The following is a 24,019-nucleotide window of genomic DNA, read 5'->3' as shown; positions in this document are numbered from 1 at the left end:
TTTAATGACCATGAGAAGTACTCCTAACCGAAAGACTGGTTCATCGTCTCGTGGGGTGATCATGGGAAGAGCCATGAGACTTGCATACATTTCTTCAGCTGCATTAGTTCGAATGACTGATGACAATGTGCTAGATTACTGCATAGGTCTAGCTGATATGATAGAATCTGTCACTCACGAGGTGAATGTGGCAACAGAATCTACAGAGGACATCACCTGCCACAGTCAGAACCCTGGAGACCAGATAGTGGTCTAGAAGCATGTCAGGAAGAACTTCATTGGCACGGACCCTATCGGGTCATATTGACAAAAAACACTGCGGTGAAGCATGCTGGAGTGCTGCAGTGGACCCACACTGCTCATACAAAATGGATGAAAGCAACAGAAGAAGTGGTAGAAACAGCCACTGAATCAGCTGCTACCCTACAAAGTCAAGCACAAAGTGAAGCTCAAACCCAAGTTCCAGTTTGCAGCATGGATCCAGAGTGGAGTGAGAATTTGAAACAAGTGAAAAAAGGAATTAACTTATAAAATTTTAGGTTAGTGAAAACTGATGAAGAACCTAAAAATCCTACAGTCCAGTTTTCAAAGCGAGGATCAGAGTGAGGAGCTGTTCCACTGTAAGAGCCAAAAGCATGAGAAGCAGAAAGAAAAAGTAGACCCTGATCCAAACAATTAGAAATTGCAGTTAAAAATCCAAGTTACTAGAACCCCCAGAGGAAGAAATCAGTTTGCAGAGATGTGTGTAGACAAGGCTGATCAAGGTTCAAGCACAACATCAAACTCAAGTCTAAGTTCTTCAGAGAGTAAAGAAAACCTAAAAAAGACTGGTGGTGAACAAAGAAAAGCTGAAGAAGATATTTCGCGGAAAAGATCTTGCAAAAGACAGCATTTTGAATCAGAAAAGCCTAAGGAACAATTTGATTCGGAAACTAGTGGAAGTGAATCACCTATTGCTAAAAGCTCAACAAGGAGAAGAGTTCCAAATAGAAAATATGCCTCATTTGAATGGGTATAACTAGCCACAGTATCCAAGGAGGAACAAGAAGAATTAGTCATTGTCAGTACAACTGTGAGAGTGAATCTGAGAGTGGAATAGAGATAGATGAAGAACCACCTTCAAAGAATAAAGAGACAGTTAAAACAGTTGAACTGAAAAATAATTAAAAAGTCTTAAAATCACAGTCTGGATTGAACGTTGGAATGAAGTAAACAAAAGAAAGTTATTTTGAATGTTTGTTTTGAATGTTTTAAAGAAAATAAAAAAAAAGAAAAATGTTTTTATTATGTAAAGAAAGTTTTTGTTGTCTTTAAAATTTTGACCCTCACAATAATTTTGTTTGTTTCAAATAGAAGCTGGAGAACAGAAAATGTTGTCAAATTGTAGGGTTAGTAGGCCCGCTCTCTATCAAACGTGGTTTTTAGCGAGAGAGGACTGCCGATGATGAAGCATGACACCTGGTGGTGTGTGAGGACAGTCCTTCATATTTTTTGATATGCCTAGCACCCCACAGAAGGAGGCGTAGTGCGCCTTTTTCCACCTTAGAATCAGACATTTATTCAGGGTAGCTCCTTTTTATGTGCACTTGTCTTACTTGGAGGCCAGATCACCCTGAATACCCCGTAGCCTCTTGTTCCTTTCCCTAGCAATTGCTAGGGTTTAGTGTGTGTGTATATGTTAGTAATAATATTAACAATAATAATGGTCTTAGTTGAGCTGTTGTTGTGCTTGTTGACTCTGGTGGGACATGCCTCTATGAACGTTGAGTTAACTATTGTTAAGAATAGATTGAAACATGATATGCTAGAGGATAAACAGAACTTCACTAATGGATTTTAAGATAATATTTATACTAAAAAGATACATCAATAGATACATTTTATGAAGATTAAAGGGGATTACATTTGTACTTTTCTTCTTACTTCTGCTGGTGAGGGATCAATTTATGTTCAGCTTCCAATTTCGTATGTCATGTAATTTAATAGTGATGAATTTCTTGCTCCTTGGCTAACGGATTTCAATGCCTCTTTAGAGGATTTACCTATAAAAGAAGATAACATAACTGTTAAATATGATACATTTTTAAGTTTTTTTCCCCCACAAAATAAGCATGAAACTAAAATTACCAACTAGGGTAATGCATGTGTTTTGAGCAGTGAAGAACATAATTTCATTAGAGAATATAATGAGGGAGGAGAGAAGATTGTGACTGGGAAGAAGAAAGATTATAATGGAGCAGATAAAGTAAGAAGAAGAATTTAGATTGTCGAATTTGCACCCTAGGTTAAAGCTTTAGCAAGAACGAATGGGCGAATTATGTATGGTGCCTGTTTCAATTTGCCGCATAATTGGGTTGGATCTTGTTATCTTGCGTTAGTGTTTCCTAGAGTTCATCATATGAACGAAATGGATGATGAATTTAGCATGAAAAGAGTGAAACTGAGTTTTGGACACATAGGGGTCTATTGCGATAGCGGGCGGACACCGCAACGGCTAAAGGGACCGCCCACCATAGGTGCGGCGGTCCCGCCATTGCAAGCAGCACCCGCCGCAAGGTAAAAAATGCATGTTGTGCATTTGAATGCACAACTGGGTTGATTATGTTGGCGGGCGGATCGCCACCGCCCGCATGGCGGTGGCAATCCGCCCGCCTATTTCCATCGCTGCCTCCCATTTCCCCCCGCCACATTACGATAATGGCATTTCGCTTACTCAACTCAGCTGATCACCTTATCCAATTTACCTGATTGCAGCAATCTGCTACATTATTGAGAGGGACTGCACTCCGCTCCCTTTCATTGCTGCAGCTCTTGCTTGGCATTCTGGATCGGGCAAACCTGTGAACAAAGAAATAGCAAGCTAAGTAAAGATGCGTACCCGCCAGCGCACGCACACATACACTAGAACATTAAAGCAAGCACCAGTTGCTTCTTAACCACAAAAGACTGGTGTAAAACACGCCCTAAAACTGGAATCAACTCTTGTGACTCAACAAGGTGAAAAAGACTGCACATGCTATCTAAAAGAAAGACAAGACTCCAAGTAATAAATAGACCCAAAATGGGTAGGTCTCAAGGATTATGAGCATTTTCTAACATTGTTGGTTCATACTGTTGATCCTATGAACAATGTCGAACATTGTTGGCTGATACTGTTGAGCCTATAAGTATAACCTAACCACAATAGTCTTGTTTATCCAATGCATGGTAGCGGCCGGCCAAGAGACAATGAAGGGAGGGACACCTTCCCACGATTGGCCAGGTGTAGAGCCAGAGGCTGGCAGTGGCAGTCTAAAGAGGAAAAGATCTAAGGAGCATAAGATGGACAAAATCAAGGATCATATCTGCAACCAACTGAAGATGGCAGGGGAGAATTCCTGAAAAAAGCAGAAAGTAATGTAGACTTAATGATTTCCCTATTGATAAAGTTATTAATGGGTTTTAGTGAGTATAAAATAATCAGAGGAATGGAGCGAGGAAGAGAGGAGGTTCCTGTGAATGCACTTGAAATTTACCCTATGGCTCTGTCAAACATGACGGACTCAATCAGTAAAGTTTTTTTTATTTTCAAATACAAAAACCCAAAGTAGTTTTTTATGGCGAAGGGGACTTTTTCTTTCTTTTTGTTTTTTGTTTTTTACTGCCCCTTACCATCTGAGTTTGCCTGGTGGTGATGAGCCATAAAAACGGCTCTATATCCACCTATCCTAATTGGGCGGACAGACATATAGCCAAATCTCTGAAAGCACTTAATTCATCGGGCCGTCGGAGAAGTTTGGCCATGGCAGGGATGGAATAGTCCCCGCCGTGATCAAGCTATGGTCTGCCCGCTTTCAAATTTGGAAGGTGGATCATCATGTTGGCAGGAACACTCTGCTGCTCTCAACACAGCCCTAATGATAATTCACCACATGGTAGTGCTGTCTATCTAATTTTGAGATAAGCACAACAAAAGTGTTAAATAATTTGATACACATAAAAATTAATAATACCTGACACTCACGTTATTATTATAGCTTTAATGGAATTGCTGTGTAAAATATACCTCATTTTCTCAAAAACGGTTTATACCATATCACAAAAAAGCACGCTTTCTTGTTCAAGATCTAGCTTTTTGGCAAATTTGCTGCAATTCCGTTCAGTAGTTTTTGTGGCATCACCGTTCTATTTTCCTATAGCAAATTGCATAGGGAAAACGTGTTTTGGGACTGCCCCTTTTTCTCACCCCTGCTTGGTGGAGCACCGCAAAACTTTCCAGTAAGGAGCTAAGGTGGACAAGACTTCTTTTGGGAAAGTTTCATTAAGATTTCTCAAACTACCCCAAAGTTACTAACAAACCAAAAAATCAATTTCCATGGTCTTTATATAATTTGTCGTTTTATATCACGAACACTGCCCTAGAGCACTACAGAGCTATACATTAGCACCAGATTACTTTGAATGATGTCAGATTCCTTTTATTTTCAGGATTCAATTTATTTTAAGCACACAAGATTAAGTGATTGGCCAAGAGCCAACGCCGGAACTCGAACCTTGTCTCTCATCACCGAAGTCCGCAGCACTGGTCGTTAGGCGACATCCACATCCCTCAATTTATATTTGAAAGTCATACACAAGTGGATGATTGTGTATGATCACGTATAGTGAGCACATTCTATGTTGAAATGGCTTTGTGAAGTAAATAAAAAATAAATAAAAAATGTATTCAACAGGGGAGGAGTATGTAGCTCTTGGTGTATTTTGGAGCACACTATCGCAAATATATTATGAATGGATCATGCAGTAGCACACTGTCATTTACAGGCAACATATTTCCCACTGAAATAGACACTTAGGGGCCGATTCCGATCCTGGAAAAATATTCCCCGTACGAATCGTATCTGGATTTTTTACCGTACGAATCGTACAAGTCCCGTACAAACTGGCAAGTACGATTCGTATGTTAAAAAGTCCATACGAATCGCATTGGGTAAATTCCCCGACACGTCCTCGGGTCGGAAAAGGTGTCCGACACGTCCCCGGACATTTTTACGTACGAATCTGAAAACTGAAGTCCGAGCGTGCAAGTACGATTCGTACCGTCCGTCCGATTGTACAACTGTATGGTAAAAAGACCGTCCGGAGCGAACTCCTATAGCAACCATGGAGACGTCCAAATAGGTGCCCGGTACGCGCCACCCCCCCAGCCCCCGTATGTACGCGCCGTCCCCCCTCAGCCCCCCGTATGTACGTGCCGTACCCCCAGCCCCCCCGCGGAAGGACGCGCCGCCCCCCCGAGCCCCCCGTGTGTACGTGCCGTAGCCCCAGCCCCCCGTGGAAGGACGCGCTGTAGCCCCATCCAGCCCCCCATAGGTACGGTGCGGACCCCCACCCGTGTATGTACGGTGCGTACCCCCACCCCCGTAGGTATGGTGCGGACCCCCACCCGTGTATGTACGGTGCTTACCCCCACCCCCGGTACGGTGCGGACCCCCACCCGTGTATGTACGGCGCGTACCCCCACCCCCCGTAGGTACGGTGCGGACCCCCGGGGGTACGCGCCGTACATACACGGGTGGGGGTCCGCACCGTACCTACGGGGGGCTGGGGGGGGTACGGCGTGTCCTTCCGCCGGGGGGCTGGGGGTACGGCGCGTGCACACGGGGGGCTGGGGGGGTACGGCGCATCCTTCCGCGGGGGAACTGGGGGTACGGCGCGTACACACGGGGGGCTGGGGGGGTACAGTGTGTCCTTCCGCGGGGAGGCTGGAGGTACGGCACGTCCTTCCACGGGGGGCTGGGGGTATGGTGCGTCCATCCACAGGGCTGGGGGGGGATGGCACGTACATACGGTGGGCTGGGGAGGGGGACGGCGCATACCGGGCCCCCTATTCCGCTCGCATCGCGGCGTACTTCGCTTTTCCGGCACTTTTTGGGTGCCGTAAAAATATTGCCGTCCGGACTGCTGTCGGTACGAATTGTACTTGCTGGGACGTAAAAACATGCCTAACTCCGTCCGGACGTCACGTCCGCGGTGTTCCGGATCACATTCGTATGTATTTTGCAGTCGGTCGGTGTTTTTTCCGACTCGTACGGAAATGGTGTTTCCGTACGAATCGTACTTGCAAGTTTGTATGGTGTTTTTACCGGGTACGAGTCGGACGGAGAAAACGCTCCGACCGACGGTTCGTACCCGGTTTTTCCAGGATCTGAATCGGACCCTTAATTTGCACAGACAAACAGTTTTACTGATAAAAATCTATAGCATTCAAATGATAATGTGTGGAAATCGGGTTGCATTCAATATTTATCAGTTGTGCATCACTAAGTAAAAGTGTCTTGATCCTATTAAAATCTTTGTTTCCATTACACTTCAGAATAATACAAAATATACAAAATATTCTTCATTAGGTCTCGTCTCAAATAGCATTGTTGTCGGGCGGGAGGAGCGGCAGAGTTTTAACTCATGCTTAAAACGAGCACTTTAAATAACTTCCTCTCAATTCAGAGCTATAATCTTGTGTACTGAGGTGACGCGCTAAAGAAATGCACTTTTTTGAATTCTGAAGAGACATTATCGCACATTTACATAATGTTTAATGTATGATTAACATACCGATCATTTTCACGGCTTGCCCACTGGCACGTATACGCTTGGCTCGTCTCTAGCTGGCTCTACCTGTTAAATAATATATTGGCTTGCGCACCTCTAACAAAGAGAGATGAATAGATACTTGGCAGTGAGTCCGGTAGATGGTAAAGAAATAGACTGGTGCAGACAAACAGACAAAGTCAGTCTCCATTGCCTCACGTCAGAATCATCACTTTCAATAACCTGGAAATCTGCCGGCAACTCCCGCATGCCCCAACCTCATCCCCCTCACCTATTCTTAGCAGAAGTGGCAGATTTTGAGCTGTGCCCTGCTGGTGCACAGGAGCACGGCAGAGTCTGTAGAAGCGCTGGGATCCCTAGCCTCTCCGGGCGGGCACCTAAGCCTTCCGGGTGCCTTCATACTCCGGATAAATGAAAACATTTTGTTCTGTGCTTTAGTCACCCCTCTGTGATCACTGTCTGGTAGATGAAGCTCTGTGTTAATATACATATTAAGAGAGGTGGTTGTGTACAAACAAACAGCCACAATACCGTGCGTTTTGAATGCGTAGTTAAATACCTGCTCCTCATTGGCTGATCATTCCATGGCACTACAAAAATTACATTTGGACACATTTGCTCAACTGTAAAACACTCCCTTCTATGGGTCATTTAACAACTCGGGGCTTTCGGGTTAGGTAACCTACTTTGGATGCTGTGTAAAAGAGTAAATATAAAAATGAATGCTATGAAACTAAGCAACCAGCACGTTCTAAAACTCTGTTAAAACTGATACGCATTCCGGCATTTTGTTTAGTTAATGTCGATTTTCTCATAGATGCGAGTATATATTTATTACGAAGTGCAGGGCCTTTCCAAGGGATTTTGCACACTACATACATTCACTCCAAAAATAAAACGTGTAGGTAAAAAAACATTGCCATTTACAATGTCAATAGCTCTAACTCACAAATGCGAGACCTATTTGCATTGCAAATGCTTGTGTTTGCTTTATAACTGAACTACAGACCCATTTCCCTCCTACCATATCCAGTAAAAATTCTGGAACGAGTGGTTAGTAAAGCACTCCAAGTTTTTAGAAATAAATAACATTCTGGACATGGTATCATTTGGATTTTGCCCAGGCTGTGGGACGGACACTGCCCTGGTGACCCTTATGGACAATCTACGGATGCGAGCAGACGGGGCAGTCGCCATACTGGTTCTCCTCGACCTGTCTGCCGCATTCGATACGGTAATCCATGGGATTCTCTTATCCAGGCTTGAAGAGGTGGGAGGGACGGGCACAGCCCTTAAGTGGTTTCATTCTTACTTATCCAACAGACAAGAAGCAGTAGCCTTCCCCCCCTCTTCGGTCCAGGTTTTCTAACATACTGCATGGTGTCCCACAGGGATCGGCAATCAGCGCTATCCTATTTAACATTTATATGAGCCCTCTACCTGCCATCATTAGATCTCATAATGTTAACTTCGTGAATTATGCAGATGACACCCAGCTTATCCTGTCTTTAGAGGGTGAGCAATCAGTGTCTCTAACAGACTTTCATGCATGTCTGCAGGATATAGCAACTTGGCTCAGGGAGAACTCTCTTCAATTTAATTCTGAGAAGACAGAGATTGTGCAATAGGAAGAATTCCCCCTACACTTCCATCTAACTTCTGGCCAACTCCCTCCAGTAGCTCACTGGCTCCCAGTAATGCTGTACGCAATCTGGGAGTCATGTTTGATAACAAACTGACATTAGAAAAACATGTCAAGACAGTTGGAAGTTGCTTCTGTTTGATTAGAGCATTCCGGAAAATCTTCCTGATGTTCTCCTTGGAGGCAAGAACGCTGATAGTCCGCAGTACTATCCTCAGCAGACTGGACTACTGCAATGCTCTGCTTTTAGATTCCCCACAATAACTGATTGAGAGATTGCAGAGAATACAGACCATGGCTGCAAAGATAGCATTACGGCGATCGCGCCGTTCTTCTGACTCCCTGGCACTCTCTGATTTGCATTGGGTGCCAGTCCCGCAGAGAATACAATTTAAGGCATTATGCATAATGTTCAAGGCCCTGCATGGACATGGACCCAAATCCCTGCAGGAAAAACTTAAACTGGTATTGCCCCCCCCTTACCCCCCCCCCGAACGCTTCGTTCTTCATCGGCAAACCTGGTGAGGGTGCATAGAGTCAAGAAAGTTAAATCAGGAGGCAGGGCCTTCTGCACGGCAGTCCCCCGCCTCTGGAACAAACTTCCATTTGATATTAGACATATAGATAACATTCTGCAGTTCACAAAAGGATAAAAACCTGTCTCTATCCCCGGGTAAGCTCCCCGGTTCCCTGCTAATTCCTTCTGGGCAGGGGCTACAGTCCTTTCCACACTCAGCTAACATCTTATCACAGCGCCAGGTTACCCATAAGGTGTCAGCTGCGCTTCACAAGCAACTATAATAATAATAACTACTGATATATTCTGAAAAATGTGTACCGTTTATTTACAGGTATTTACATTTTGTGGTGGGTTATAAATAAATGCCATCCTACAACGCCCCTTTCCTTTCACACTCCCTGTACCCCACAATATTGTCACATTGTTCACTTTAAAATTTCCATGAACTTTGGAGTCTGAGAAGTAAGCACCAATCACATGTTAAAAGAACAAGCAACAATTTGTCAGAGAACGTAGCCTGATGCTTGAGCTCTGTCTTTGAAGCCTTGTCCGTGAACTGCTTCCCTTCCTGCACAGCTCCGCCTAGTAGCTGCTGCTTCGGACCCTTGTAGGTCTGTGAGTTCGATGCCCTCCTCCACCCTCAGGCACCTGGCTGTGCCTCATTGCTGGTGGTGCAGTGGGGAGCATCTCTGCTCTGCTTCTGTTCTGCTTTCTGTCTCTCTGCTTTCTGTCTTTTCACCTCTGATCTCTCTTTTTCCTTACTTTCATCGTTTCTGCTTTTTTGTCATTTTCTTTCTCTTTCTGCACTTTTTGTGCCTTTTTATCTCCATGCCCCCACAGCTGTATATCACCCACGGCCTGCCCCCTCCAGCGCCGCTATCCCACTTTCCGGCCTCCCAGCTGTCCAGTCCTCCCCATCACACTACTTAATGGCAGCCGATGCATGGCCGCACAAAGGTAAGCCAATCTGCGCCAGTCCGTGCCTGAGCTGCACTTAGCGCCACGGACTCTGATCCTTGGACCATCTACTGCTACAACGCCAACACCCTCCATGCCCCCAATTTCAATGCCACTTTGCTTGCCACCTCGCAATACCAGTGAACACCTAAGTCCAGTTCACCTGCCGCACCTGGAACTGCTCCTTCACCGGCCTCCCAAAACCAAACACCTGCCACACAACCCTCTAGAACAGGACCCGACCACCTCAGCTGCATCCAACTAAACACCTGGTCCCTCAAAAGACACACATGGAGCTCTGGGACCTGCTCGACTTCATCTCCCCCAATGTCGCCATCTTCACAGAAACCTGGATGAACTCCAGTTCAGCGCTAGACATTTCAATCGCCATCCCAGATGGAAAGCAAAATCATCCACAAGGACAGTGTCAATAAACTAGGAAGAGGCATCGCCATCGTACACAAAGATACTCTCCGCCTCCCAACCAGCTCTGACAACCCCTCACCCAACATGGAGCACCTCCATTTCCAGATCCAGACCAACCCAAACACCACCCTCTGTGGCACCCTCGTCTCCAGACCTCCCGGACCCCACCCACCTTCAGCAATGCCGTAACCAACTTCATCGCTTACCACGCTTTCACCTCAATGGACTACATCCTCCTCTGCAACCTCAATTTCCACCTGGACAACCTCGAAGACCACAACACCTCATCCCTACTGGAGTAACTGGCCACCATTGTACTCAAACAACTGGTCACAACGCCAACCCCTTCGGTAGGACTCATGCTCAACCCCATCTTCTCCGCAAGCAACAACATCTCCGTCAGCCACACTGGACCATCCACGTCTCCTTCACCAAACCCACCGTATGCGACCACACCCACCGTAATCCATGCAGAAGCTGGAATAAGGTCACTGAAGACTAGCTCACCACCTTGCTTAGCAAGACCCCACCACAGACATCCACAGACACCAACACCTCAGCACTCAACCTCCACCGCTGGATTTCCGACTTCACCAACACACTGGCTCATCTTAGGAAACCATGAGACAAGCAGCCCTCCAAGGAAGCCAGCTGGTTCTGCCCCACTCTCCAAGAATCCAGGCACACCTGCAGACAGCTTGAGAAAAGAGGGAGGAGCAGCTAGATCACAGCACACCACACAGCCTTCAATTCTGCCATCACCACACACCACCGCCTCATCAGAACAACAAAGAAAGCAGCCATTGAGGAACACATCAACATCAAGGCACACAACAGCAAAGAACTCTTCGCCGGGGTCAAAGAATTTGCGAAACCCAGCACAGACAGCAGACATCCCCCAACTCCAAACCTCACCACCTTCTTCCACTGCAAGATCAAGGAGATCCATGACAGCTTCGCAATCCAAGACTCATCCACCCCACCTGCAACTACTGTACTCAATGGCTCCAGCCCCCAGCAGACCTTGACCAACTGGACTACCCTAATCTCAGAAGACACCCTAAGGATCTTGAAGAACATCCACTCCAGAGTCCCCTCTGACCCCTGCGCTCACCACAACTTCAACAGAGCCAGCACTCCATTGCACCAAACTCTGCCGCACCATTAACTGCTCCATTGAGTCCACAACCTTCCGGGAAGACTGAAAGCATGCAGAGATCAACCCTCTGCTGAAAAAACATCTCTCTGTTCCCAGCCAAAGTCATCGAGAAAGCCATTAACGCCCAACTGTCCTAGTTCACTGAAACTAACAACATCCTGGACCTCTCCCAATCGGGCTTCACAAGCAATCACAGCACTGAGACCGCTCTCCTCGCCACTATGGACGATGTCCACACCCTCCTTTACCGAGGCGAGACTCCAGCCCTCATCCTACTGGACCTTTCAGCTGCCTTTGACCCTGTCTCCGTTCAGATTGAATCAATTGCGAGTGTCTCTGTAGCCGAGTCTGAGCAACAGGCTTATGCCTGAGTCGGAAATCTTTGCTGGGTTTCTTGTGGAGCCAGAGGATACTGGCAGGTTGAGCCTCTTCTGCCTGGTCAAGATTTCAACCGATGTAGCCCTGCAAGCACCTAGTACAACAGGCAGTTACAGCCCCCACTGGGTCTAATTACTCCATGCAGTTTTGGTCATGCACAGGCCAATGTGTTCCTCACCTCTGGAAGCCTGGCCCTCATGCACATACCAGCCTGATTGCACAGCAGTCTTGTAAGGGCTCCGCGGAACACCCCCTTCCTTGGCCACAGAGAGCTTATAACTAAAATAACAAGTAGAGTCATTAAGTGTCCACTTTCAGACACCAAACTCAGGGGCATTTACAAAGAAGTGACGGAGCGCATCGTTAGCCTTCTTGGCTTAACGCCACGCTCTGCCACTTCTGAAACCCTGGGCTGCTCCGTATTTACAACAATATGGTGCAGCCCTGCATTTTCCCCTGCGCTGGCGCTAATTTCAGCTGCCTAGCCCTAACGCAGACTCCCTTGAACCACAGTGCAAGGGTGCCTGCATTTTGGGGCATGATTGTATATGTGCAGGAAAGATGTCCCTTCCTGCACACAAACAATCTTAAATGGCGATTTGTAACTTCTATGTGTGCTGCTTTGTACAGCACACATAGAAGTTGCAACTCATCATTTTTACAGTGCAACAGTAGGGAAAGTGTTGGATTGTGGAGGGGTAAAATGTGCTATTCCCACTCCAGTCAGTGAAACAGTAGGGAAAGTGGGTGGATTGTGGAGGGAATACATGTTATATTCCCACTCTAGTCAGTGCAACTATAGTCAGTGCAACTGCAGGGAAAGTGTTGGATTGCAGAGGGCTAAAACTTACTATTTCCACTCCAATCAATGCAAAAGTAGGGAAATTGTTGAATTACGGAGGGGTAAAATGTACTATTTCCACTCCAGTTAATGCAACCGTAGGAAAAGTGTGTGGATTGTGAAGGGGAAACATCTAGTATTCCCACTCCAATCAGTGCAACTATAGGGAAAGTGTTGGATTGCAGAGTAGTAAAATTTACTATTCCCACTCCAGTCAGTGCAACAGTAGGGAAAGTGTTGGATTGCGGAGGGAAACATTTTTATGTTCCCACTCCAGACAGTGCAACGGTAGGGAAAGTGTTGGATTGCGTAGGGGAAAAATTGAATATTCCCACTCCAGTCAGTGCAACAGTAGGGAAACTGTTGGATTGTGGAGGTTTAAAATGTACTATCCCCACTCCAGTCAGTGCAACAGAAGGGAAAGTGTTGAATTGTGGAGGTTTAAAATGGACTATTCCCACTCCAGTCAGTGACACAGTATGGAAAGTGTTGGATTATGGAGGGGTAACATTTACTACTCCCACTCCTGTCAGTGCAACATTAAAAAGAAGTAAAATGTCTTAAACAACATGAAAATAATTTAAAAACAGTAAATACATAAATAATGTTGAAAACAAAATAGAAATATATTTAATATTAAAAATATAAAATCAACTTACTTCCCACCCCATACCACTACAATACCCACAACCCACATCTAAATGTACAAAAATGTACTTGCACAATTAACATAATTATTTATCAATTAAACAAATATTATTTATGAAAATCTAAATTCATTAAAATTAACTTCCCACCCTTTACCAGTATGAACTCCACAACTGCAACCTAAAATTAAACTAAAAATCAATTAACACAAATTAATTAATTTACAATCAAATAATTATTAGTATTTCACAAGTAATTAACAAATAAAATAGATTCCTCCCCACCCTTTACCTCTATAAAGCCCACAACCCAAACCTAAAAAACCTTTATTTAAAGAATTAACAACATTAATTATCAAATAAGTAATTAATATTAATTAACAATTATTACTAATTATTAAAAATAGTTTACTTTCCACCTTTTACCCCTATAAACCCCACAACCCACACCTAAAAACAATGACACAATTAGCATAATTAATTATCAATTAAATAATTAATATTAATTAACAACTAATTCTTAATAAATTGAATACAAATTCTTCCCACCCTTCACCCCTATAAATGTCACAAACCCGCAAAAACATTTACATAAAAAACTAGTAACAATTAACAAAATTAAATATCAATTAAATAAATAGAATTAATTAAAAAAATAATCATTCATTTACTATAACTAAATTACTTTACACCCTATACCCCTCTTAACCCACAACCCGTTACAGAACTGAAAAACACAAAATCAAATTCAATTTCATAACTACTAAAAATGTAACTAATATAGTAAGAAACATTAACAATAATTAAACGAAAAAATAATGTCATAAACCTTTAAAATATATTCTAAAAAACAATAATTTAAAATCAATATATTTTAAACTATATTTTTACAAACTATATTAATGACTTCTATATCTTTAAAATCGATATTACTTACCTTCAAATTGATATTCTTGACAACGATATTCTTGCACTCGATATTTCCATTCCACAATATTATTCACTCGATATTATGGTAGCACAAATTTGTTTCCTCGATATTCGGTCTCATTACCCCATCTATGGCCAACCACTAATACTGCATGGATACTGAAGCACATTCCCGTTGAAAATAATCGAGGCACAGGCTTAAAACAGATCCCCATAAGAAATAATTTTAAATTAAAATAATGTATTTCTACTTTTTAAAAAGATATATAAATTACATTGAATGTTATCAAATTACCTGCATTTAAAAATAAATAATATTTAATGTTAAAATATTAAAAAAACATTTTAAAATAAAATACAACTTTATTCTTTAAAATAAATAATTAAACAAATATATGTGTGTACATATATACGTGTGTATATATATATATATATTCACTTAAAAAACCATAGGTTTCACACATAGTATAGTTAGGTGGATATTTCACTCGTAAAAAACCAATGAAATTCCCCCGTTATAGTTAGTTCAGATAACTATAACTCGCGCGCCCGCAATCCACTGCTCATAACGTCACATATTACATCACTCATGACATGGTCAGTGGCATCACTCATGACATCACTGATGCCATCATCCTTGTGATAGAGTGGCGGTCGCGCGAGTTATAGTTATCTGAACTAACTATAACGGGGGAATTTCATTGGTTTTTTACGAGTGAAATATCCACCTAACTATAACATGTGTGAAACCTATGGTTTTTTAAGTGAATTTGCAAGGTTTTTTAAATGCTAATTCCTAACTATAACGTGTGTGAAACCTATGGTTTTTTCAGTGAATTTGTACGTTTTTTTAAATGCTAATTTATTTATATATTATTATTTTTTTATATATTTATTTTACAATAAACTACGTATTAAATTTTTTTTTTCACCGTGCGCGCACGGTGCGCGCACGGTGCGCGCACCCCGTGATTTTTAAAAAAATGGTTTTTTTTGTTTTTTTTGGTTTGTCACCGTGCGTGCACGGTGCGCGCACCCCCGCGATTTAAAAAAAAAATAATAATTTCAGCCTTCGGGGTCCTTCAGGGACCCCCTGACAAAGGCTAGGGGGTCAGGAACTCTCTACCCTGCCCCCTTTTCACGTTCGCCACCTTCCTTTTTCACTCTCGCACTGAAAACAAACAAAATGGCGGCCGACACTTCCTGATTTCGACGATTCGAACGTTGACTAACATGTAACCACCAATCAGAATTACGCTCGCGCACGTTAGGGTGCTCGCACGGTGCGCGCACGCTGCGCGCGTATAGATATTGATATGCTTTTAAATGCTATTTTCTCAGGAAATACTGAACAGATTTACACCAGACCTGCAAAAGGCACTTCCTTGACCTTATGGCTACCTCTCTGCCAAATTTCAAGTAATTCTGTTCAGCCGTTCGGGCTGTAGCTGTGTCTAAAGGTCCTATGGAAAAATGCATGGGGAAAACGCGTTTTGGGACCCCCCTTTTTTCTCGGCCCCCGCTTGATGAATCACCCCGAGACTCTCAGGGTAGGAGCTGAACGGAGCGCCCCATTAGTTTTGAAAATTTCGCGAGGATTCGTCAACCGGCGCGAAAGTTATTGAAAATAGAATTTTGAGATTTCCTATGGAAACACGGTCCTATCTCTAACTATCTACTGGCGACCGCCAGTAGATAATATATATGTATATATATATGTATATCCATCCTCAAACAACTCCCACAATATCAGCAGAAATTACTCGGACACACTTGCAAGCTGCAAAAATACGTCTTAATGGCTACAAACGACGCGTTTCAGTTTTCGCCTTGATCACGCTCATAAGCAAGCAGTAGTATCGTAGTTCATTATAAACAGTGAAAGTGACAATAATAGAAAAAGGACTACAACCATATGGTGTGTTTCAAAACAAGTACAACCACTGCAGAAATCATATCAAATTCATATGTATCAATGTTTAAAATATCGCATGATGTTCTGTTGCTGGACAAAATTTCATCAGCATGATGGAAATCAAATTCATTCAATAAGATATATAACAAATACGAAAGAATCTCATTATAGAAAAACTCTTCCATGATAACACACCGCCAATAGAATAACTGTGTGAATTAGTGCACTACTATTCGGTCCTTTTAAATGAAATTGCATCACGCACAAGTGGGCATTTACCCATAGTCCATGTTGTGACAATGGTCACAGTCCCGCCCAAGTGGGCTTAAATCCACACGGTGTTTTCTGATTGTGAGATCAAACCAATTTCTACAGAATTCAAAATTGTTTTCTTGCCATGGTGTACAAAAGTGCCTTCACCTACAAAAAATGTGAGTTAAACTGTTAAAATCTATGAAAAGAAATATGTAAAATATACAAAGAAACAGCCAGCAGACAATTATATACAATTTATCAAGCCAGTTTACTCATTCAGGTGAATAGCCAATTCTTCACTTGAATTCAAATCTTGGGGCACCATAGTTTCACAATCAATGATATACCTAGATTCTAGTTTCCGGAGAGCGAGTTCGCGGTTACCACCTCTCACGCTAGCTGGTACTTCATCAATCACCACCATTTTCAGTAGTTTTTCATTCTGATAATGGTGTTCATAAATGACGTGCTACAGAATATTCGCTGTTATTATGCTGTATAGCACGAACCTGTTCTAGTACTCTTTTCTTTGCACGGTGTATCATGCTCCCTATATACAATTTATTACAGGGACAGATGAGGGTATATACACAATACATGGTGTTGCAAGTAAGGACTTTCTTAATCTTAAACTCTCTTCTGGAACTGAAAAGTGTCAACTTGCTACAGTCTACCCTATTGCTACATGCTTTGCAGTTTTTACAGCACCGGAAACCTGGACGGCCAATCTTGTTACCCCTTCCAGTGTTAGTCACTAAATTATGGCTCAATTCATCACGCAACGAGCAACTCTTCTTAAAAGTCACTTGTGGATTACTGCTTGGATTCTTTTTCAAGCTATCATCTGTCATATGGAAATGCCAATGTTTTCCAAGTATTTTATGTACCTCCTGTGCTTGACCCGAGAATGTGGTTATAAATCTCAGAGATTTACCCTCAACCTCTTGTCTTGTGGGGAGTAATAATTCATTTCTAGTGACCTCTGCCACCCTTCTACTGCCTTCAGCGATGGTTTTCTGATTATAACCACGCGCTGAAAAGCATTTGCACATAACCTCTTCTTCTGCTCTAAACGCTTGCTCTGTACTACAATTGCGCTTGGCGCGTAGCAGCTCCCCATAGGGGATGCTGTAAATGAGGTTGCGAGGATGAGAGCTATTAGCCCTAAGAATACTATTTCCTGCTGTTGTTTTACGAAAAAGTTTTCGTGGCGCTTACTGGAGGTACATGGTGGACTAGTTGGCCCCCAGGGACCGTCAGGATTGAAGAGGAATTAATTCCCCAACTTGAAACGTGCCACTGGGCGTGTTTGCACATATGTCACCTCAGGCCCCGTCCCCTCCCTTCACCATTGTACAAACGCGCCCACTGGCACATTTTAAGTTGGGGGATTAACTCCCCTTGAATCCTGAGGGTCCCTGGGGTGCAACTAGCCCACCATATACCTCCATTAAGCGCCATAGAGCTGCGCTGCAGAGAGGAGTAAAAAGGGGCGTCGCCTCAGAACACCTCTCTGCAAAGCAGCTCCCTGGCGCATACTGGAGGTTCCTGGTGGGCTAGTTGACCATCAGGGACCCCCAGTATTCAAGGGGAATTAGTTCCCCATCTGCAAACGTGCCAGGGGGCGCGTTTGCAGAGTGCTGCAGGGAGGGGGCGGGGCCTCCGGTGTTGGTCTTTTAAAAAAACATTGTTTTAAGAAGGGGGGCTGTGTGCCCCCCTTCTTTTCCTAATATTTTGGCCCTGGGGACCCCATCCCCCAGGGCCTGACCCCTTTTTTATTTTTTTTTTACATAAATGTGGAAGGGGGCCGCGTGGCTCCCCTCCCAAGGCCATAATTGGCCCCGGGGACCCCATCCACCGGGGCCTGGCCATTTATTTATTTTTATTTAATTTTAGGAGGGGGGCTGCGTAGCCCCCCTCCTTATGGCCCCAGGGACTCATCCCACGGGGCCGGCCTTTCTTTTTTTTTTTATAAGTTTTTTTTTATAATTGGGGAGGGGGGCCGTGTGGCCCCCCTCCCGGGTCACTTATGGCCCTGGGGACTCCATCCCCCGGGGCTGGCCCTCTCCGTTGGGGACCGTGGGGGGAACCCAATCCTCCCACGGTCCCACTGGCTCCCCGTGTCCTGCGGGAGCCGGCATTGCTTTTCCACATGGGGAGTGGCTAAGATTCAGCTCCCCATGTGGAAAAGCAATCTGCTTTGGTACTTGGAAGAGAGAGCAGGTTTCCTGCTCTCTCTTCCAAATAACAAAGCAGAGCTTGCTATAGCAGGGCGGGAGCCGTGAGGCTCCCACCCTGCCATAGCAAACTGCAGTGTCCTGGGGGTGAGCACCCCAGGACACTGCAGGAGCCGGCCCTGGGGGGTGGCGGTCCCCAGGGCCATGACGGGGCTCCTGGAGGGGGGCCGCACGGCCCCCCTCCCAACATTACAAAAGCCCCGGGGAGGTAGTGGTCCCCGGGGCGTGTGAGGCGGCCGTGAGCACCCCCACAAATATTTTCTTAAAGCCCCGGGTGGTGACAGTCCCCAGGGCTTGGGGGTCCTTTGAGCCCCCCACCCATGTAGTTTAGAAGCCGTGGGGGGTGGTGGTCCCCGGGGCTGGGGTACCCCTCCGGTCCCCCCCATTAAAATAAAAATATTGCCCCCGGGACTTGGCCCACCCAGGGGCTAAATAGTAACGAAGCGCGGGAGCCCGCACTTCGTTTTTTTTTTTTCGCGGCCGGATCCACGGATTCATTGCACGTTTTGCCAATTAAAAATTACAAATGTTTGGCTCTTGGGGTCCTTGTGGGACCCCCTAAGCACGCCTAGGGGGTCAGGGTGTTTCTACCCTGCCCCCTTTCCTCTTTTTTCGCGTTTGTCTGACTGATTTCTTGTGCCTCGGTTCTACCGAGGCACAAGATGGCTGCCAACACTTCCTGCTTTGGAGTGTTGACAGCCAATTAGCATTCAGCTCGTGATCGGGAGGGTGCCGGATCCTGCGCGGCCATAGATATCGAAACTTATTTAATTTTGATTTTCTCAGCAACTACTGAACGGATTTACACCATTTAACAAAAAGGGATCTTTCTGAACCAAAGGCTACCCGTTTGCCAAATTTGGTGTTATTCCGTTCAGCTGTTCGGGCTGTAGCCGTTTCTAAAGTTTCCTATGGGAAATTGCATGGGGGAAACAAGTTTTGGGACCCCCTTTTTTCTCGGCCCCCCACATAAGGAATCACCCCAAAACTTTCAAGATAGGAGCGGACCGGAGCGCCCCACGAGTTTTGAAAATTTCGTGAAGATTCATCAACCGGCGCCAAAGTTATTGGGAATAGAATGTTGCAAATGTCCTATGGAAAATAGGTCCTCACTATAACTACCTACTGGTGACCGCCAGTAGGTAATATACATATTGGGAACTGTAGTCTATCACAGCAACTACAGAGGGTGTGTCATCATGTGATCGTGGGGGTGAAAGCTTCAACCAATGGGAGTTCTTTCCAGCATTTAAAGGTGTGGGTGGAGTAGTGCCGGGATTTCTATGGCATCTGAGGAAGGCGATTACTCGCCGAAATGCATTATGCCTGTTGCCCTATTAAAGACTTCCAAGATATTCCCTGGTGTGGCCTCCAACTTCTCTTCAAATCAGTGGGATTTTGTTTGGATTTTTACATGCTTGCCAGTCGCGTGTTATGGAGACCCCGTTCCACAAAAGAGGCCGGAGCATTGCTGGGTCAGCTGTTGCAGCGCTTGTTTTTCACCAAGGTATTGGTAGCTTCCGCCCGCCTCGGAGTGCAGATTAAGGAAAGGGCTGCTGCCTGGAGCAGCTCGTCACTGTAGGAGGAGCTGAGAATCACTGTATCTAGACTCACAGCCTGCCCGTCATCTGCATGAGGGACTGGGACGTCGAAGGGGACACGAGGAAGCCTGAGGACTACAATTTTAATCCATGGCCATCCATCTGGATATGTCACACCCTTCCTGGTTAGCAGTTGTCAATTTGGGCTGGAATTTGTTTTAGCTTCCCCCACGCAACAACCCTCCTGTTATGATGAACTCTGGGAACTCTAGTATATTAGAGCAACTACAGAGGGTGTGTCATCATGTGATCGCGGGTGTGAAAGCTTCAACCAATGGGAGTTCTTTCCAGCATTTAAAGGTGTGGGTGGAGTAGTGCCGGGATTTCTATGGCATCTGAGGAAGGCGATTACTCGCCGAAATGCATTATGCCTGTTGCCCTATTAAAGACTTCCAAGATATTCCCCGGTGTGGCCTCCAACTTCTCTTCAAATCGGAGGGGTTTTGTTAGGATTTTTACACGCTTCCCAGTCGCGTGTTATGGTGGCCCCGTTCCACTAAAGAGGCCGGAGCATTGCTGGGTCAGCTATTGCCGCGTTTGTTTTTCACCAAGGTATTGGTAGCTTCGGCCCGCCTCGGAGTGCAGATTCAGGAAAGGGCTGCTGCATTATGCCTGTTGCCCTATTAAAGACTTCCAAGATATTCCCCGGTGTGGCCTCCAACTTCTCTTCAAATCGGAGGGGTTTTGTTTGGATATATATATATTTTATGCTGACTGATTTGGCAAATACAGCACTTTAATCAAATTTGCACTTTGGTGGTCCGTACCTGTGTTCATGTTACCAATGCAGGAGGTAATCCAGGATCGTTTGCTTATATTTATATATATTCACTGAAAAAACCATAGGTTTCACCCATGTTATAGTTAGCTGGACATTTCACTCGTACAAAACCATTGAAATTCCCCCGTTATAGTTAGTTCAGCTAACTATAACTCGCGCGACCGCAATCCACTGCTGATGATGTCACATATTACATCACTCATGACATGGTCAGTGACATCACTCATGACATCACTGATGACATCTCAAATGACATCACTCATGACATCACTGATGACATCATCCAGTGAATATGTGTCTTTCTGAAAAATAAATATTTTTTATATATGTATAATCTAAAGGTTGATGGAAGAATAAATGGGTAAATAAGTGTCTAAATGGATGGTTTTTTTTTGTAAAATTAATTGTATAACTGACTTATTAACAGTATCTTAGTGAATACAAGTATTAGTGAGTAATGTTTAAATATTTAAATAGCTGTATCAGTGTCTCACTTTGTGTATAAGTGGCTGCATGGGTTGGTGAGTAGCTACATGAGTAGTATATGGGTTATTAGTTCGTTTTTAGAGTATCAGTATGAGTGTCTGTATGGTTCAGTGGGGGATGTTACTTAGCGTATAGATGCATGAATGAGTGACTCACGGTTTGTATGTGTTTTGAAGACAGTATGTGAGCAGGACAGAATGGGTGGATGAGTGTGTGTATGGGTGAGTAAGAGAGTGAATGACTGTCTCAATAGTGTCTTTATGAGTAAGTCCATATGTTTTAAACTAGTATATGTGAGTATTGATGTATATAAGTGAGGATATATGAGAGTGACAGATTGGAAGAGTTCCTGTATAAATAAGTATGTATTTCTATAAGTGATTGTTTAAGAGAGTAAGTATGTGTACGTTTCTGTAGAAGTAAGTGTAGTGGTGTGTGCATAGGTGTATATGCAAGTAAATGGATGTTTATATGCATGTGTGAGTATGTGGGTGAGTAACTCTATGTATGAGTGTAGGTGTGTAACAGGATGTATAGGTGTATGAGTACATATGATGACTGAGTACTTGTATGAGTGACTATATAGAAGTGTTGATGAATGAGTGGATGCGTATGTAGATTTTGGAATTACTGAATAGGTTGTTCTAACTGGTATTGGTGTCTCAATAGTTTTCAAAACTTTAGTTTGTATTTTTCAATGTGTGTATCAAAGTTTATATTAGGATAAGAGGAGGTCTGCCACTCTTACACAAGGATGATGTCATCAGTGATGTCATCAGTGATGTCACGGACCATGTCATGAGTGATGTAATATGTGACGTCATCAGCAGTGGATTGCGGTCGCGTGAGTTATATTTAGCTGAACTAACTATAACGGGGGAATTTCAATGGTTTTGTACGAGTGAAATGCCCAGCTAACTAGAACATGTGTGAAACCTATGGTTTTTAAGTGAATTTGCAGGGTTTTTTAAATGCTAATTCCTAACTATAACGTGTGTGAAACCTATGGTTTTATCAGTGAATTTGCAAGGTTTTTTAAATGCTAATTCCTAACTATAACGTGTGTGAAACCTATGGTTTTTTCAGTGAATTTGCAAGGTTTTTTAAATGCTAATTCCTAACTATAACATGTGTGAAACCTATGTTTTTTTTGTGAATTTGTAAGGTTTTTTAAATGCTAATTTATGTATGCATTATATTTTTTATATATTTATTTTACAATAAACTACCTATGTATATAGTTATAGATTGACTGTATCCTGTAATATGGAATGGCTCAGCTCTTTTTTTTTTATTTGGATAAAGTTGAACAGCATAGTTAATATCTTCTATAAACTTATAAACAGTTTAAAATGTTTTTTTTTTTAAGGGTTTTTCACGGTGCGCACACCATGCGCGCACCGGCAATTTTTTTTATTAAACAAAATGTTTTGGTGGCTGGGGGAGCGCGCACCGTTGCGCGCACCCCGCGATTTTTTGAAAAAAAATAAAATGTTTTTTCACCCTTCTGGGTCCTTCAGGGACCCCCTGACAAAGGCCTAGGGGGTCAGGAACTCTCTACCCTGTCCCCTTTTCATGTTCTCCACCTTTCTTTTTCACTGTCACACACAAAATGGCGTCCGACACTTCCTGATTTCGACCGATTGGAATGTTGACTGACATCTAACCACCAATCAGAATTACGCTCGCAGACATTTGGTGCGAGCACCGTGCGCGCACGGTGCGCGCATATAGATATTTATGTACTTTTAACTGCAATTTTCTCAGGAACTACAGAACAGATTGACACCATATATGCAAAAGGCACATGCCTGACCTGAGGACTACCTCTTTGCCAAATTTCAAGTAATTCTGTTCAGCCTTTCGGGCTGTACCTTCGACTAAAGGTCCTGTGGGAAAATGCATGCGGAAAACGCGTTTTGGGACCCCCCTTTTTTCTTAGCCCACGCTTGACGAATCACCACGAGACTTTCAGGGTAGGAGCTGAGCGGAGCACCCCATTAGTTTTGAAAATTTCACAAAGATAAGTCAACCGGCGCCAAAGTTATTCAAAATAGAATTTTCAGATTTCCTATGGGAACCCGGTCCTAACTATAACTATCTACTGGCGACCGCCAGTAGATAATATATATATATATAAATATATATATATATATATATATATCCCAAACACGAAATTGCTCCTTCCGGATTGCTGGGACCCTTGAAGGTTGGCATACACACCGGCGGAGCCAGCCGGCTAACAGAATCCAATTTACAGGCGAAAATAAAGTATGCTCTCAGTAGAAATAGACGGATTCCAAAATAGTGGACAACGCTACATAGATGACTTGTTCATCGTCTGGAATGGCAGTAGAGAAGAAGCAGATACCTTTATTGACAAACTTAATGCCAACAAATATAACATCGTTCTGTCTGGGAGCATTGATGCCAACAAGGTAGAATTTCTTGATGTAAGTCTGAAAATTGAACATGGTAAGGTGGGAACTACCCTGTTCCGCAAGGCCACTGCTGGTAACAGTGTTTTACACGCCCTCAGCAGCCACCCAGAGGCACTCAAATGGAGCATACCTTATGGGGAGCTGCTGAGGGCTAAACGAAACTGCAACAGCCCTGAGTCTTATTGGGAGGAAAGAGACAACATTACTGCTAG

General features: G+C 43.8%; 1 long non-coding RNA gene across 1 annotated transcript in view; it reads right to left on the bottom strand.

Annotated features, from left to right (window-relative positions):
- Nucleotides 1-2,738: 2,738 nt before the first annotated feature.
- Nucleotides 2,739-24,019, bottom strand: part of LOC146809520 (uncharacterized) — a 54,586-nt gene continuing 33,305 nt past the window's right edge. The window contains exon 3 of the long non-coding RNA XR_014965558.1: nucleotides 2,739-2,838. This is a non-coding gene — a long non-coding RNA (uncharacterized LOC146809520). The remainder of the gene's footprint in view (nucleotides 2,839-24,019) is intronic.

Source organism: Triturus cristatus, chromosome 7 (genome assembly GCF_964204655.1).
Source record: "Triturus cristatus chromosome 7, aTriCri1.1, whole genome shotgun sequence".
Taxonomy (NCBI): Eukaryota; Metazoa; Chordata; class Amphibia; order Caudata; family Salamandridae; genus Triturus; species Triturus cristatus.
The sequence above is the reverse complement of the archived record's forward strand: the minus strand, read 5'-3'. Positions and strand labels throughout refer to the sequence as shown.